The 18,891-nt window shown below is 40.6% G+C and overlaps 1 protein-coding gene across 1 annotated transcript in view; it reads left to right on the top strand.

The window, feature by feature from the left end:
* POU6F2 (POU class 6 homeobox 2) overlaps nucleotides 1-18,891 on the top strand; it is a 317,937-nt gene that overhangs the window by 29,358 nt on the left and 269,688 nt on the right. The window lies entirely within an intron of this gene.

Here is an 18,891-nt window from a genome sequence, read left to right as displayed (position 1 = left end):
CTGTGGACCTGAGATATGTACTGAGACTGCCATCTCTGGTTACTCTGCGCTATCAAGGGAAGTAGCTCCTGCATGGTCAAAAAGTTTGTATGCCCCCAGTATGTTCAAGTCAAGGAAAACTCCCTTAGGATTAGCAGCTACTTCCTGCTTCCCTCAGCCTACCAAACTTGTCTGCTTTTCTTTTTCTACCCAGCCTGCTAAGCTCAGGGTTTCTTTTTCAAAAAAGTATATTTTTTTCGCAGGAAAAAGTTGATATAAAGAGGGAAAATAATTTTCTTTATCCTTTAATCCTTTATTCTCTTTGCTTTTAAAAGTTTATTTACTTCTTTCAGTTGGCCATCTTGAGCTGTTTCTTCTCTGCTGTGTCAAGACTTGCTTAAGCTTGAAGGTTTTTTAGGCTTGACCAAGCATTGACAGCACTATCACAGGAGCTAATGCCAGAGTCTGCCAGTTTGATGGATTAAGTAAACTTATTGAAATCTTTTTTCTTTAATACTAAAAGATGCCAAGGGCTGTTTTCTATTCTTGTGCTTTGTGTGAAACTCCCACTGACATTAATGGGAGTCCCATGTGTGGAATTAGAGTAGAACATGGCCCTTAATATTTAAAAGACTTGTCAACCTTGTGCATGAAGCAGTCTGGAGGTGTGTTGTGAAGCTGCTTTGCTCTGCCGAGGCAGTTCTCCTCTCACATCCCCTGCTTTTTAAAGAGCTCCTTGCATCAACTGCATGGCTGCTAGCAACAGTTTACTTTACTTCTAGGAGCGGAAGAAGTTTTTAAAAACACGCTGTTCCTGTTTTGTGCTATCTGCATGTTAGCTTAGTCGATAACATGGACTTGAGCTGCTTCAGTTTGGTTTGTAAAGTCTTGTTTTCTTATTTGTTCATGCTGCTACTCTATGGAGGAAGAAGTGGAGAGAGGAGCCATTTCCAATGGCCTTTATGTTCTTTTTAGTGTTTGAACAAAATGCCTCATCTTTCACACTCTACCTACTTTCATTCTCTGCTTGTTCTCAAGTTGTGCCTTGCTCCAACACAGCGGTGGTATGCTGCGTAGCTAAGGAAAGTTGAATTATTTATGTTAGAAAAAAATTTCGCAGCTAGCCCCGTTCCTATTTCAAATGCGCACCCTGCTCATTTTGTTAGAACTAGGGTTGCAGCTCAGTAGGGCTTCCCCATTGTCATGGGTGGCTCAGGAGGGCAGAAGTTCTCTCTGCTTAGAGAACCAGCTGCAAAGTACAAGGTAGTCATTCCCAGGTCAAGATGCAAAATTTCAAGAGCTATGACTGCGTAAAAACAGGAGGTTGGGCAGAGACAGTCTTCCTTTCTGGGAAGACAAAGAAACCGGCTTTGCAACTGGTTCTCTAAGCAGAGTCTTAGGTGGCCCTTCAGCAAGGGGTGCGGAGCTCATGACATAACTGCAAACACTTCTTGAAGGTTTTTGTTATAATGCTAGACAGTCAAGAAATGAGTAGAGATGGGGAAAGAAGGTCCCAGGTAACTCTGTGTTTTGAAGATAATTTTGACAATCAGCTGAACAAGACAAAGGTGGTTACTTCCTGTCTCAAATACTTAGGAACATGACATTCATTTACCATCATCTATGTCTGTCACAAATGTGGCTAGTGAGTTTGGTCATAGTGAAGCATTGTGGAAGTTCTAACAGTTTTTTAATTAAAATAACAGTGTTACTTGTGAAAATCCTAAGAATACTGCTCAAATCTGCACACAGGGTAGAGTAAACCTGTTTCTACTGATGTTCATCTGCATTAATCAGTCCTCAACAGATAGAAGCATGTTCATGCAGAAGTCTGCTGAAGTTAATATGAACAGCATATGTGTGACCAGCTCTGCGAAAACGCTCTGTAATCTGTAGCCCCCAGTGATTTTTCAAGGTGTTTTCTAGAGGACCTGTCTGCTATGATATTTCTTAAATTTTTTAAATTTTTGTTTTTTCTAAACCAGATCACTTGTGTAAGGGACTGAGAGATGGGTCAAGCGCATTCACTTAAAATTAGCCTAGGTATATGGTTCTGAAAACATACAGGCCTCAGTGATTAGTACGTTTTCTTGGTATGTTTACTGGGTTAGCATGTTTGTGGTTGGTTAGTCAAATCTGAGGGTGACTACAGAAGGTGGATGAGGTAAACAAATGATAGTAGCAGTTAATAGTGCAGAACTGCCAGGAACCGGTGGAAATCCTTAAATCTCCTTCCCAGACTCTTCAACTTAAAGTTTTTCTTCAAAATTTACTGAAATTACTGCAGCGTTTCAAGGTGACAGTGGCACTGCACTGGAAAGATGCTTGAACACAAACCCTCTGGTATTTTTTTTTCCTTTACTATGAATAAAAGAGTAGAAGACTTACCAGGCCATTCGAAGTAGACATCCTGCAGACTCCAGTGTGTCCATTTGCAAAATATGCAATGGAAGAACATGGAAATGACATTCCTTACTCTGTTTCACTGTGCTGAAATTAGTTCATGTCAAGGTAGGATGTCATTCCAGGTCCTCTGTTTTCCTCTGCTGTTTCTCCTGTGCCCTCTCAAACTCAGCCTCTCTGTGGGACTTATTTTCCCCATCCTGTCTCCCTTTTTGGTTCCTCGTGCAGCATTTGTACTTCCCTCTTCTGTTAGATAAGACACAGGAAAACTTGAAGCCCAACAAAGGAAGGTAAATTTTCATTCTTAGTCTTTATATAGTTAAAGGGGTTTCTTTTTCCTGTTCCTTCCTTCCCTTGCTTCTGTCCAATGGGGAAGAAAAATGCTAAAATTTCTTTGAACCAGAGTGACTGAGGTTGGAAGGGACCTCTGGAGGTCATCTAGTTCATACCTCCTGCTCAAGCAGGGCCACCTAGAGCTGGTTGCCCAGGGCTATGTCCAGATGGCTTCTGAACAGCTCCAAGGAAGGAGACTCCACATCCTCTCTGGGAAACCTGTGCCAGTGATTGGTCACCCTCACAGTGCAAAAGTGTTTCCTGGTGTTCAGAGGGAAAATCCTGTGTTTCAGCGTGTGCCCCTTCCCTGCATGTATTTATACATACTGATGAGATTTCCCTGAGCCTTCTCTTTTCCAGGCTGTACAGTCCCACCTCTCTCAACCCTTCCTCATACATAATGTGTTCCAGTCCCTTATCCATCTTAGTGATCCTTTGTTGGACTCTTTCCCTTATGCCCATTTCTGTCTTGTACTGGGGAGCCTAGAACTGGACACAGTTCTTCAAGTGTGGCCTCACCAGTGTTGAGTAGAGGGGAAGGATCATCTGCCTTGACCTGCTGGCAATACTTTGTCTAATGCGGCCCAGGATACTGTTTACCTTTGCTGCAAGGGCCCATTGCTGCCTCATGTTCATCCTGGTGTCCACCAGAACCCTGTGTCCTTTTCTGCCAGGCTACTTTCCAGATGATTGGCCTCCAGCATGTACTGGTGCAAGGGTTGTTACTCCCCAGGTGCAAGACTTTGCATTTGTTCAACTTCATGAGGTCTCTGTCAGCCCATTTCTCCAGCCTATTGAGATCCCTCTGGATAATTGTTCTTCTACAGGGCAGATAAAACAGGTTAAAATAGGTTCATTTTCAAAATCCAAAATCTCCTTTTTATTCTGTATTTTAAACTTCTCCAAAAGATCTACTTTGTGATGAGCCATGGTGCACAACTTTGAGTTGGGTTTCTTGGAGAAATCAGGTGAGATTTTATGGCATTAAGAGGGGAAGTAAGTTTCAGCCTTTACTATGGGGTTGCTCCGTAATTTAATTTGAAAATACGCGTTGTCTAGTTGCATTAGGGTAAGTGTAACATGCCTTTGAATAAAAATGTGATTTTTAGCTTATGATCTCTTTTCTGAAACTTTTTAGGAGTTTATTATAGAATTATATCCTGGAATTTTGCACATGTATATGTGATATCCTATATAACATTCACATAAGGATTCAGATAATATAATTCAGTTAATTTCTTTAAGGTAATTTGTTTGGGACAACAAGTAAAAAAATGTTGCTTTAAAATGTAGTTGGAAGAAACTTTTGAATATTCTAGAAGGCATGTCTTAAGATGCCTGGTGTAAGGTTAATTGTGTTGTATTGCACCACTGGTGTAACTTCTTGTGGGCATTGGATGACATAAAAAGAGCCTGGCCCTCCGACGCAGTGTTTCCGTGGGCCTCCCCTTGATGACTGCCCCTCTGGATTTCTTGGATTGAGTCTTTTCTTTGAAAGCAGTGGGAATTTTGTGGTTTTGTGGGTGCAGGATTTGGTCCTTTGTGCAAGTTACAGCTGTTCATATTTGAAAGTGTATGTGTCCTTCAGTGTTTAGGCATTTTATCCAGTATTGCCAAATGGAGATCCATACTATTTAGTACCTGGTTTTCCTAGTGGGAATGAGGAGCAGAGAGGTCATCTCAAAGGGGTGGGTGTAGACAACTCGGATTTGTCTCAGCTGTAATCATGCAAATGCTTCTGCTAGGCAGCTTCCTACAATTGGGATTGGCCTCCACTGCATATTATACCGGGAGCAGGCACAGGCATTCTGAATTCACCTCTCTTGTACGGTTTGTGAAAGGGCACGGTATCGAAAGCAAAAATGGGTAAGTAAAAAAGCTGTGTTAAAACAGAACTGAACAGTTATAGCGCTGTTAATCCAAAATTTAAATCAAGTCTGACTATAAGAAAACTAAGATCAAAACACCAACAAAAAAAACCAACCAAAAAAAGATATTGTTCATCCCTTTCCTGACTCAAATAGCTCTTGTCCAGTAGCAACAGGTTGATCTTGTGTAGGCAGACGGGGAACTCTGTCTTGTTTCCTCTGTGAGGAGACTATTGATATAGGAGAAGTATTTAATCTTAGATTTGCTGTTCTCCTAATTGGTGATATTGGAAATAATGAAGGAAGAATAACAAATTGGGTCTTTTTTCTAGGCAAACAATATCTGCGTTCCAGGAAAATCATGTCACTGAGCAAAACAAGAACCACCCCAACCCTTCTATGAACAACAGAGGAAACCAAACACCTATAGACGTGTTGACTGTGTGGGTTAGAGAGCAATCTGAATAAATGCTTACAGACTAAACCAGGCGATTCCTGCTGTTCTGGGTCAGTTGGTCACAGCTGGAATGCTGGACATGGGTCTGAACTGTGACTTCAGAAAGGGGCTATCCTCAGAAGTGTACTGCAAGATAGGTATGGATATAAGAGAATGGGATTTAGTCAGCATGACACAGAGCCCTAAATACAGCTATTAGACCCTGCTGGTGTGGTGGATGATGAGCCTACCTTAGCAAGTCGTGCTTTTCTTCAACAGATGAGGCACCAGAGCCCATCTTTGCAAGTAGTATTAGACTCTCTGTTTTTTGTTTCTGATTTGTGATGCTGCAGGGAGATTGAACGCTTCCATGGTTGGGTTTCAATGAAGATATCCTTTTCCAAAACCTATGGTAAAAGAAGATAATTGCATCTTTCTCTCAGATTTCCAAAAATTATTTAGGGTACTTGTGATGGATGACAGCATGTATATTTTCATATCTGTATGGGCCAGAGCTCCCCTTTGATTGGTACTGGCCATGGGCTGCTCCTGAGTAGCTACATCTTTCTGGCTTTCAAGGGGTTTTGCATGTGTTCAGGGTAAGAGGGAAGGACCGGTCTGGCGTTCGTTTCCTGTGTGGTTTTCACCTAGGTCAAAATTTCAGACTGGAGTTGGTTAAGCATCCAGCTTTAAATGTTGGCCCTGCATCCCCGTGGTACCACAGGGTGTGTGTGCATGTATATGTGCATGTGTGGACCTTACTTCTGTGCCCTGCCAAACCTGGAGGAGATATTGTGAGCCTTCATTATCTGAAACATGTGAAGTGTTTTGAGGAGGCTCACTGAAAGTGTTGAAAATACACAGGTCTGAGGAGAAGCTGCAGCAGGTTCCTGAGAATCTCTTACCATGGTGTCCTTGGGTAAAAATGAGACTTGTCAGTCCAAGAAAACTAAATTTTATCTTTTTATCCCTCATGAAAATTATATGAATTGGTTTTATCAGGGATTAATATGCCACATTTGTTACTCTTTAATATATTGTAGTCCACTTATTCCAGTCTCATTTGTTCTGGTGGACACGAGATGGTAGAGATAATAGGGGAAAAAAGGTAATTAGAACTACATGCTCCCTCAAGCATGAACCAGTGCGGTGCCCCAGTGTGTTTGGGTACGTTCTGGTACCTTTGCTCAGCTAAGACCTAGGGCAGCATCTGTTCTCGAGCACTGTTGTTAGTATTGCTCTGTTTATAAAAATAAAAAAAAAAACAAACCACAGAATCCAACAAAAGACAAGATGAAAGGTTTAAGGAACTTGTGCAAGCAGGGTCCTTGAACTGTCCAAGTATGCAAAGCATTGGATCTTCTGATATTCTACTAGCATTTCACCATCTGGAAAATGCCAGAGAAACTTACTCAGGTGCACAGTTTGTTTTTCAGATGTCACTAGCTCCATTAGAGTTCTGCATCTTAAAACATTCAGAACTGCACTGTAGGGTTCAAACCCAACTCTTCCGGGGGGAGTTGCAGTCAAACACAAAGCAGTTTCAGAATGCTGGATTCAGGATTTTTCCTGCCTGTGCCTTCTTGTCACAGGCAGTTTCTCATGTTGTTCGGGGCTTCTTTAGACTTGATTTGCTGTGTTGGTTCCAAAACCTACTTGTGGGAGAGAGCCTGGTCTCCAGACTGTAGATTTCTCTGGGCAGCGGAGGCTGCCTCCTCTGCTCTCTGGTTTCTCAGCTTTAGGGAGAAGGACAAGGCTCTTTTCCTTTCCTCAGCGTGCATCCCCTCAAAGATTACCTCCCAGAACACTTCTGTGCTGGGAGCACCAGGAATAGAAATGCAACCCAGCATGATAAGTTTTATGTCGGCACTGGCATTTGGAATTGGAATGGACAATTAAGTGCCCACACTGTGCATATTACCACCGCTGCAGAAACAACACTACAGACGTTTGTGGCAGGATCCTCTCGCTCTCTGCAGCAGGAGAAAGAGATTGTGTAAAAAGGACAAACGAATTCCTTTGCTTGCGTGCGTAGCCCGCTTCTGACTCGGCAATCCGTTTGGACTGCTCGCTGTAGGCCGAATTGTCATGCTGTCTTCAGGCAGATGCTGCTTTTGCTTGTATGTAAAAATCACATGTTTAAGTGCAGCGTGGCTGTCTGATTTGAAAGCGTAAATGCCAGATGGCGTGTGCTACTTCAGTAACTGGCTGAACACCTTTGGGGTCTGTGAAGCACCTAGTAGAGTTACAGTGGCTGTCTATGTTATAATTAACTCTCAGTGCCTGAAAATGTAGCTATATATGTGCACATGCCAAAAAAATTGTATGAATGCACACACTGCAGCAAATTCATATGTGTGTGTATATTTATATAGACAGGGTACAGAATATTTGTGTAGGTACAGAGAGTGATATAGTAACACACATATATGTGTGCATGGGTGTAATGACATTTCCTCGTATCACATCTATCAGGTTACAAGCAGCCAATAATTTTCTTTTTCTACTCACAGTCAAGCACTATAATGGCATATACTCATAAATCAACATCAACATGGAACATTGCTTAGCAAATATAAATGTATGTGCATTGCAGAATGATCTGAGATTACAAGAATATATCAGAAGTCAAAAGTAGCTGGTGGAGAAATGCTATGTCTTTAGTTTATTGAGATTGTTTGGAGGATCCTAATGTACTGTCAGTGAAAGAATAATTTTTCCTTTACAATCTACTTAGCAAAGATTTATCGATCCTTTTCCCCTTCATAGAGAATTACTGATCCATTTTAGAAAATCAGATTTTCACACCTTTCATGAGAATGTGCACAGCGCAGTTCCCTAGGGATTGCCAAGGAAGTTGACTTTGACATGAAATCCCTAGGTACTGCCACACAACAGCCTATAGTCTCATCACTGATTTGTTGCACAGGGTGGTAAAATACTTTTATACATTATAGAGGAATGATTGCACTGCAAGGACTTATTTTTCCATGGTAGTGGATGTATTCAGGGTCCTGTTATGTGTGTAAAGAGCATTTTTTCAGGGGGGGTGTTTCCTCAGCTGTGATGTTATGAACCGTAAGGTAAGATAAAAGTTGTTGAAATTCATGTTGCAAAGCAGTAGGGTACTGTAGAATTTTTCAGTGTGTGTAAATAACTTTCTTCAAGATGTGTCTACTCTCTGTCCTCGTTATTGTGGTATCGGAGGTAGCTAAGCATTAGGCATGTTATATTGAAGTATGCATCATAATGAAGGTGATTTATTATAATTAAAACAGCATGGAGAGCAGCTTTTATTAGACATATTGTTTCACAGGAGAGCTTAATAAAGAGCATTATTATTAGTTATAGATCTGTGTGAAGGATGTTGTTTACTGAGAGTTATGTGAGTATTAGTCAAAGTCTGAAGTTGCTCATTTGAGCTGTCCACTGTAGGGGGAAAAAAAAGCATTCGACACAGCAAAGAGAAGAATTTTAAGATTGGAGGGGAGAGAGAGAGAGACACACACAGAGAGAAAAGGAAATGCCGAGTGCATGAAGTGTTCTCTGCAGGAGCAGTTCTAGAATACTTTATTACATATCTACGGAGACAATGGCATGGACTGTAAGTAGCTCCTGTCTCTCAATATAATAATGCACATAAAGTCGGGGTCAGATTGGGTTCGCTCTGGGCTTTGATGCTGCAGAAGGTCACCAGGGGAATCGATGGACAAAAATGAGACCTGAGTTTCATGCAATCAATGAGATTTTTCTATTTAAAGTGGACACTGCTGGGTGCGAGTCTCGGAGCTTCAAATGTGGTTTTGCTCAGCTTTAGCAGATTGAGAGAAAGATGCACTGTAAATGTATTGTTTGTTTTAATAACTGCTGGCACAAGGGGTGTATACCTGCACAGGTTAGTCTGGCAAACTCTATTATGAAGTTGCGTGAGCTGCAAATGAATGGACAAATTAGCAGCTACTTGGAATGTTAATTGCACTGAGTTTTTATTCTGTTTCCGTAGAGTTTTAATTGCCTGGCATTTAGATAACCCTTGAAATATGGTTAGAGAATTACTGAATCGTATGGTTAAAAATCATGGGGGATTTAGCTGTACTGCAAAACATACTTTGCACTATTAATTTCTTAGTCTTCTATACTCATTATAGCCAATTGCTTAATTTCTTTGGAAACGATTCACTTTTCTGCAGATGAAAACAAATTCTTATGTACCTTTGATTAAGAAGTGTCATTGTTTTGAGTAGCAAGTGGATACTTGGGAAGAATTACTTTGATAATTTTCTCAAAGTTTTCAGGCAGCTGGAAGATGATCTGTTGTTTTGCCTTTATTGTGTACAGTTATCTCTCTAGGATGAGGGAAGCAATCCGGAAGAATGCGATCAGTGAGCCTGACGTAGCTGTAACACTGGCAACAGCAAATAATTGATATGGAGGAGATCTCTCTGTTGTGAAATGCTTAAGAAATTCAAGTATGTTACAGACTAATTTCTAATCACTGATACATGTGATTTTAACTGCTTTGCAGTCAATGGGGTTGTTCGAAATTTGCACTGCCCTGACAGACATAGGTCCTGACACTGTTTTCAATTTCAAAGCAAGTCAGCTATTGGACTGTACTTTGTGAAGGAGAGCCACTTAAATCTGGGATTTAAATGATCTGACTGGTTGTTTTTAAAAAGTAAAAAGACAACAGCTAGTACCCTCCTCCTCCAATAATCCCGTGCCAGTAGATTGCATCCTGCATTTTTTTGAGCTTCCATTTCACAAATTTAAGTATTCAGTCTGAAGGACTGTTTATCCTACATCACTGCATAAGTAAATGCCCACCAGAGGCTATGAGGGAGGAAAAAGGGAAGTGGCAAACCCAACCCCCTGTGTTTTTCAATGTAATATTAAAAATGGCCTTTTTGATGACAGTAAATAAAATCAAATTATTCCCTCAACGCAGATATAAAACAGTTCCAAAATGAAGAAACAAGCCAAGGTCTTGGCAGTCTCTTCCATTTAAATTGAAAACAGAGTAGTTGAAGATTTGTAAAAGAGCATTAAGAATCATAGGTTTCCTACAGCTCAAGTCTCGGTTAGTTTGCCAGAATCTGAAAAATGCCCCAAAGAAGTGTAGGTGTACAGAAGGGAACTTAAGCTTCTGCCTTAATCTAATTTCTCTTAGCAGGGTCATTTACAATTCAAGCAGAATTTATGCTCACCTGAAATGATTTATTTGTGTTTTCATGTATGCCCTGAGTAAGAACACTTCAGTTTATATTATTCTCATTAAAAAGAGAAAAGAAAAACATTCTCTATCTCAACATCCTCTTAATGGCCCTTAGTGTTGCATTCTTAGGATGTCTTAAACATTTCCCAGCTAAGCCTTTTTGATTAAGCATAGAAGGAAATGTATTAGTGGGATTTTGTGTATGCAGATCTTGGCAATGAAAGCCCATTGCAGTAGCCACGTTCTGTTGTAAAACAGGTCTCCGGCACATAATGGAAAGAGTAAGCAATTGCAGGTGGATTACATAAAACTTAAGCCACCAGATTCTGTGTGAAACCTAAAACAGAAGGTGATCCAGAAACGGACGGGTAAAGAAAACACCACAGCATGTGGAACACTCTTCTCTGGAACACCGCTTGGTTATAAGTATCTCTTTGCTTCTCTCTGACTGCAACGCAGGAAGGTGATAAACCACAGCACACGCAAATTCCATTGAACAGAGGCATTGTTGATTTGTAGGACAACTAATTTTTTTTTAGCCGATATTGAGGTGTCTGTCTTTTGGGGACAGCAGGCCTGGCGTGATTCTCACTGGAGAGTCACTGAGTTAAATTATGTGTTTTGCTGTAGACATGGTGACTGCTGCCCTTTAAGGTACTTGATTTGAGTTAAGCATACACAGCCTCTTTTGGCCTCCCCAGAGACATCTGCTGGTTGTTACAGCCAACCCCAACAGGGTCAAGTCCCCACGTCTCCACTCAAGAAAAAGTTTTGAAGATTTATGGTGGAATACCTGCTTGAAGAATCCGGAGCAGAGGCAAATAAGTTTCTTTGTGGATTGCTGCAGAATCAGGTGCTGAATTAATGAACGCTTCCCTGAGCGGACCTCACATACGAGGCTAATAAAAAGGTGTTTCTGATTTTCTGGTTTAAATGTTCTATATATTTCTTCTTACTTCATCTTTGAGTGGTTTAGGAAAGGGTGGAAGAAGAACTGTGTGTACAACAGCAGGAGCATGTGGGCCACAGGGAAAAGAAGTACAAATGATACAAAATTGAGGAAACAGACATGAGTTGAAAGGAAAAATTTTGCACACTGGGAAAATGTTGCATGTTGTTTATAAGGACTTCACCTTAATATTCACAGTAATATACTTTGCTTTTTATACTAATTAACGAACCATCCTGAAAAGCAATTTTTTTACACTTTGCTCTCCTACCCATATTAAAATACTGGGAAAACAGACATGTAAATGAAAGCTTCCCATGGACATTTTTAACTTCTGCAACCAGCTCTTACTCAACATATCACCCTAGGTCTCGCTGATCTTAGCAGCATTACAAGGGTCATATTTTCACACGGATGAACCATTCATGGCAATTTTTCCAATAGATTTGACACAAACATTCTTTTCTTTGATATCAAAGATAAAAGCTTTCTATTTTTGACCTATTTTTTTCCCCCACCGACATATTTATTGAGGCTATTGTGAGAAAAATCCCACTTTCCATTAATATTTGACTTCTCTGTTTCTTCCTCTTGCAGAATTTCAGGCTGATAGAGCAGTAAGAAGGGCTTGGTCAATGTCAGCTTAAGTTATGTATATGTGTTAATAAAAGCAAACTTCTGAAGTTTATTTAGAGTTAATGCTTAAATAAACACACACAGAATGGTTAATACGCATATATGTATTGTTTTATTTGAGTAGACACCTTCATGATTCTGCTGCTGTAGATCAACAGGTAGCATTTATTGATCTGTTATAACAGCAGTTCTAGTACTAGAGAAGATATTGATTGATTGTCCTCATCCAGAGTGAGTTCTTTCTCCATGTCTCCAGAGTCTTCAGTGGCATTGGCTGCGGATAGCATGGAGACAAAAGATTTCTTTCTGAGGAAAGGTTGTAATGGTATATGTGTATAATTGTGTTTGGCTTCCAAGTAATTATTTCAGTGCTCTTTGCTATTTCTATCTGAGCCATTTGATACACCTCTTACACTAAGAGTCTCAAAACTAGTGGTAGTAGTATAGATATCGTATGTCAAGCCTCTGTTCTGCAGAATAAGATGATTACAACTTAATGCACTGCATGGAGCGGGAATGCCTTTTGTGACTTGTGCTGTTTGTTTCATCAGACAAATCTTCTTCCCCTTTTACCTTCTAAATCAAACCTAAAAATCAATGTTTCAGTTTTAACAACTCCAAGCGTGGAAAATTCTATATTAAAAAGGTAGGAAAATACTTAAATAACTTTGCATGTTTTTTTTTTCTTCAATATTAAACTGTAAGATACCTTGCTGCATATTTCAGCACAAAATGCTTATTGCAATGACAGTTTATTCTGGGTCTAAGGTCAAGAAGGTCCTTGCATTCATTTAGATAAATAAGCTACTTAGCCACCCTTCACTTACCGGTGCCAGGTGCAACCACAGAATGTATTTTACAGGTCAGGTTTTGGATCAGAGTCTCCAACGGATAAGCAGCTTGCTTTCCTTATCCTGCCTTATTCCTACCTCATCCTAAGGTCTATATGATCTCTCCTGTTTCATCTCTGAGTTTGTTTTACTTGTTGAATGAAGTAAAAAGGAAGGGAATCTGTCCTCCACCTTTTGCCTTCCTTTTATAAACCAAAATGTTCGCCACAGATGCCTGGAAACAAACTGTAAGAATGCCAGTACTACTTCCTAGAGAGTTCTCCATCAACCAGATCTCTTGGTTAGACTCACTAAGATCTCCACATCTCTCCAGGTTGCTGTCCAAAGATCAATCTCAGACCGTCCTGAACGTTTTTATAGAAGACTTGCCCCACTCCCCCCATATTCCCATGGTGTTGTTTGTTTTTTTTAGACCAACAGTACTTTACTCCTGCAAAGCTTTGCCTGCATGTGTTTAACTGTCCTGAAAAATGAGGCTGCTGGTACTGGTACAGAGTTAATCACTTCTTCTGACAAGCTAAACTAGAAAAACCTGCCTGGAGGCCATTCTGCAGCAGATCTGTGCTTGGCAATGGCATGGACAGTAGATGAGTTCTGCAAGGGCATGAGGTTTAACTGCCCTGTGAGTTGTATGGCTCCTTGATAACTGGGGTCTGCCATGTGGGCTGAAGGGAGGAGGTCTTTGTTTTCTGCCAATTCGAGTGGACTTTGCCTGTTCTTGAGCTGCAGCCTACCTCTGGATGGCAGTACGGTCACTGTGAATGGGCCAGAGCTCCTCCATCTTTCTCTTAGGAAGTACGTTTCCAGCAAGTTTGTCTAGTCTTCACTCATACCCCTGGTATGGTTTGCCTTTACCTCGAGCTTTCAAAATTTGATACAAGAAGTGAAACCTCAAGCCTGGAGCCTCCATGGAGGGATGAAGGTCTACAGAAAACTTCCTTTTCAGCTGCCTTGTTTTCAAGATTTTGTGTCCCTTCCTTCAACTGAGTCATCAGTTCCAGTGGTTCAGCGTTTTTGAGGCCTTCTTTTTTTTTGCTGGGTATTATTACAGTACCTGATCTGAATGCTCTCCAAAAGTTGTTGAGAAAGTAGGAACTTTTCTCAAACAGGCTAACTATACTCAGTTTTAATGTGTTTTACTCACAGCGTATTTCTTTCAGTACATTTAAGCTCTAATATTTTAAGTACTCTCATTATATAAAGATACTCATGGTTGGTAATAAGTTCTCTTGAGCTACAAGGAAACTAAAAGCACATTAGTCAAGTGAAAAATTTCAGAGTGTATACTTTCCCACCTGAGTTGCAAACAGGAATTGTCTGACAAGTTTTCCCCAAAATTAGTGTAAGTTTTTTTCTCTTCAATCTTGAGACTGTACCTGACTTTTTGTCCCTTGCAAATATATGTTGCAAGCCAAAGCGATGGGATTTGAAGCAATACGGGGATCCAAAAATAGGACTTTGCTGTGAAATTATTGAATCGTCATGCTCATAGGTAAAATGAGATTGTTTTCTAAGTAATATCTGTGCGTGTTACTGCTCTTTGAAAGTATCGTATCAGTGTTAAGATGTATGCAGAGCAGCCACACTAAGCCAAGTCAAATTTTACTACTGCTGTATCTGTGACACCAACTGGGAGACTAAAAGGGTCTCTGCTGTGCATGGTCATCAGCATGCTCCGCTTTCTAGACTGCCTTTGCAATCTTATTGCCTTAAATGAAGTGCCAAATTACACTTGCAGAGCCCTAGTGAAGGCAATAGGATTAGAATAGGTTTTGCCGAGGTCATAACTTATTAGTGACATTATTATGGTATAGGAAGCAGGAGGGAACTCACTTCGATAGTGAGATCCGAAGCTGTCTGTAAAGACAGTGTTTAGAGGGAAACCTGGCAAACTTGGGAAAGACAGAGACAAAATAAACACAAACTCATATGTTCTCTCACTTGTACTTTCATTACCGGTGCAGTGTTTTAGAATTCTTCATTGGGTAATAGTGCAAAAAGTATTTTTGACTTGCAGCAAGTTTGAGGTGAAAGACCATTGTTGGTCTAGCTTACAAGACACCAGAACCGTGCATGATTGTGCGTTCCTGTGTTAGGCATTTCTCTGTCCAGTAGAACTTCAGATATCCCAAACAGAAGAGCTTTTTCTCCTTGTCTTTTCAGGAGAAGGTTGTAGTCTAAGCACTTGCTTTTCTGTGTGTCTTTTTTTTTTTTCTCCACTCATAATGTCCATTTTGTGTTTCAATGTCCTTTTCATCCTTTTCCTCCTACTTAGCTCTGTGGTTACCTTTGAGCAATTCACCCCGACTGCTGAGCTCCAGCCTCACAAGATCTGATCATATAAGTGGTCCCATTGATTCCAGTATGTACACTTAGTGCAGGGTTAGGTGCTTGAAGGACCAGTTTATACCCTTCAGATATAGATAAATGACTATCATATCTTAAAGCCATAATTTAACCACAGCATAAACATGGCTTTGTTTTCATCACAGCAGTTCAGTTCCTCTGTCACAATAAATTTAATGTACCTGGCTGGGCTTCTTGAAGTGCTTCTCAGTATGTTGTTGTGTTTTAAAGGTGCTTCAAGATGTGTACGGACACAGGTCATCTAGGAGAAAGAAATTCTATAGATGGAGTGACTGCACAGGGGGGTGATAAGATGAGACCTCTAAAAACTGGGGTTTGAAGCCCAGTGTAAGTGTTCATTTCTGTTTTCGCTTCAGTGACACGCATCATCTTTGTGGTCTTCCAAATCTGTTTGATACTGTAGGAACTATGTGTCTAGGTACTTTTGAAAGCATTACTTTGCCTGTGTTAGTTGTTGTGAGGAAGAGTGGTGTAGAAATCAAAAAACTTTAATGTAACCATTTCTCAACATATATGCGCATGCATTCACTTTTTCTTCTTTCCTGGTATCTGTAAAAATAAAATAAAAAACTAGTGGAAATCTGCAGCTAGAAGTTGTCTTCAGAAAACAAGCCCAGTAACTTGATCAGCTGTTCATGTTAGTACTGTTAAATCACCTGTCCTTCTCACTGCCACTTAGTCTGTGGCTGTGCCAGAATCAGGCTGGGGTGATGCAGAGTTGGACCAGTTCTCTGAGTAAAGGATTGTGCACGTGGCAATGGGAGACTTGTAAGATTACAAAGGCTTTCAACTACTAGCTAAGGCAGATTTTGAAGTGATAAAGTCCAGGGAGTTGCTACTTAAGCATGCAATTCATGTTAATGCCCCCCGATCCCTGGTGAGCTGCTGATGCATCTAAATGGGTTATAGCATAGCCCCTCAGTAGCTTTTCCTTAACTGATACATGGAGCAGAATTCAATGTTTCTTTGCGTTTAATATAGGATGCTAGAAAACTGAAAAGCAGTCCAGCCTTTTTTGATCATTGTGGATTTCGATTTTTCTCCTTATTTTATTAACTTCTCTTCCATACAACACTTGGCCTTAGAATATAATGAAAGTGATATTCTGTGCTTAATCCTCATAGTCCTCTAAAACTGGTGTTCCTCTTTTTTTCTTTCCCCTTGAAGCATTTTCCTTTCCGAGTTTAAGGCTTGTGAGTTTCCGTGCTTCCCACATGTAAGAGGTAGTTCTGAACTCAACAGAAATTTAGCTGTGTACGTTAAGATCTGAAGCTGGAGGATAAGCAGAAGAGGGAGGTTTGGGAAGTGCAGGTAGAACTGGACAATAGTATTACTTACGTAGTGGTTACAGTTTGTCTTTTCTGCTGGAGTCTTGCGTAGTTTATAGGGACGATCTATATGCCTATCCTGCTGTGACACAACTGATGCCACGTCCTAGCTAAGTATCTACTCTGAGAATAATGATTTTGCTGTTTTGACTGCACAGGTGCATCTGTTGTTTGTGCGTGTGATTTGATTCCGTATAGGAGCTGTTGGTCATCTTGCACTGATAATTCTCTATATAGGTGTGTGCATTACTTTACGTTCTGTTGGAAACAAGCAAATCCTTAGTGATAGTCACTTCAGTGGCATTATTGTGCTCCCTACGAATATGCCCGACTTGTAAGCGCAAAAATGGTAGCACGTTCTTATGGAAAAAGAGCTTTTTCCAAAACCATTGCGGCTGCTATTGCAGTAATGGGATATCAAACAGGCAAAATTGCATGTGTTGTCAATGGCTACAATATAATTTCATTGACTTGGAATGTTTAAAGTGAAGACATGACGGTAAGCTTATATAAGGTGTCACATTGAAGTAATTGCCCACCAACTTGATTTTATGGCCAAAGAGAACATTTTAATATCTGCATGAATTCTGAGGATGCTCTAGCCTGCATAGAATTGCAGAGATCAAAGGATGCAATTAAGGGTTCAGATGCTATAGTGCTTAGAAATACTTAAATAGCCCAAGAAATATATGGATGAAGTAAATGTGGGTAAAAGTAAATGAGAAAGTTGGCTTAAATCTATGAATAATAATTTAGTCTAAAATGCAGGCAAGGGAAAAAGGGGTTGGTTTAAGTTACTGGTTTTACTCACCCCATATACAGCAGGTTTTACTTACTTGGTATTTGTCCAAGTCCCTTATCTTACGCTTTCGTTACGCCAAGATTTCTGTTCTGCACTCTACGGCTAGTGCATTAGGTTGGAGTCAGATGATGGAAAGGAGCCTGTATTTGGCTCCAGAGGAAGCATGTGAGCTGGGACCATCAGGCTTGTGAGCTGAGCAGAGCTGCCTGGCTGTGTGAAAAGAGCTTGAGAAATGTCACAGTCAGGTGGGTCCTCCACTCAGTTTCCTAAATGGTAGATCTGAACCCTGTACTGGGACTGGCTGGAGGTAACTTGGTTCATAGCAGCTTGTGTGGTGCTGTGTTTTGAATTTGTGATAAAAACCATGCTGATAAGACACCAGTGTTTTGTCTGTTGAGAACAGTGCTTGCACAGTGTCTCTGCTGGAGGTGGGCAAGAAGTTGGGGACACAGCCAGGACAGCTGACCCCAACTGACCAAAGGGATTTTCCATACTGTATGATGTCATGTTCAACATGAAAAGCTGGAGGAAAGAAAGGAGGAGGAAATGGGGATGTATGTGGTTATGGTGTTTGACTTCCCATGTAGCTGTTGGGCATACTGAGGCCATGCTGCCCTGAAATTGGCTGGATATCTGCCTGCCAATAGGTAGTAGAAGAAATTCCTTGTTTTGTTTTGCTTACACATGCATCTTAGGCTATCAAGCTATCTTTATGTTGATTCACAAGTCTTTTTCTTCCTTGTGTTTTTTCCCATCGTGGGAGAGGACAGCAAGTGAGCAGCTATGTGGGTGCTTGGTTGCTGGCTGGGGTCAACTCACCACAACAGTGTAAATCCTCAGGAGAGAGAAACTGCTGTAAAGACTTAAAGCAGGAATAAACGTTCTGGGAAAAAAAAATCTCAGTAGGTTAAAGACTAAGAACCATCTACTGGGATTTTAAGGAGAGTTGTTTTGAATGTTACGTTAATAACTGCTTAGAAAGGGAATATTACTGAGGAAATAGTAGTGCTAGCTCCAGCTATGGAAGAAAAGGAACAGAACAAGGATAGGGCTTGAAAGCAGCAGAGGTGAGCTGTGCTCCACTCCTGTTTTACAGGGCTTTACTTTCCTGTCTGTCTTCTCTGTAATGAAGATCTGCTATCCTAATTCTTCTTGAGATCTTCACACTGGGAGGATGGAGGGCATGCATTCTGCTAGTGAGTAGCAAGAGAGCAATGAAAAAGCATCCTTTTTCTCCTAGAAGATCCTTTGAAGTTGTCCCAGTGTTGAGTTTCCGAAGCAAAACCAAGACCTGCAGCAGCTCTGTGTTCTTTTTATGCTGCTTGATCTATCCTACTCTATTTTTATTATTTTTTTTTGAGCAGTGAAATAGCTCGGAAGTTGCCACCAGGTTAAGAAATGGCAAAGATGGATTTTTGTTGATGTAAGGATTAAGTTGGTTAAGCATGCGTGGCTTGATTATTTGCTCAACACATGAATGGATAGCCTTAGATATGAGAAGCAGGGAAATGGTCAAAAGAGTAGGTTAACAAAAGGAGTAAATGGAAGTAATAGGATAAAATTAAGAGTGGGTCACTTAGAGTGGGAAGTGCCCTAGCAGTAAGTATCATTAAAAATTGATAAATGTTGTTTGAGGAAAGGAAGTTTTTATGAAACTTTGTTAGATAATACCAAACTCTAGAAAAACATAGATGAAGAAAGAGTTCAGCAGAGCTCTGAGGTAT

The sequence above is a fragment of the Tauraco erythrolophus genome, chromosome 7 (genome assembly GCF_009769465.1).
Source record: "Tauraco erythrolophus isolate bTauEry1 chromosome 7, bTauEry1.pri, whole genome shotgun sequence".
NCBI lineage: Eukaryota > Metazoa > Chordata > Aves > Musophagiformes > Musophagidae > Tauraco > Tauraco erythrolophus.
Note: the sequence above shows the minus strand (reverse complement) of the source record. Positions and strands in the feature narration are given on the sequence as shown.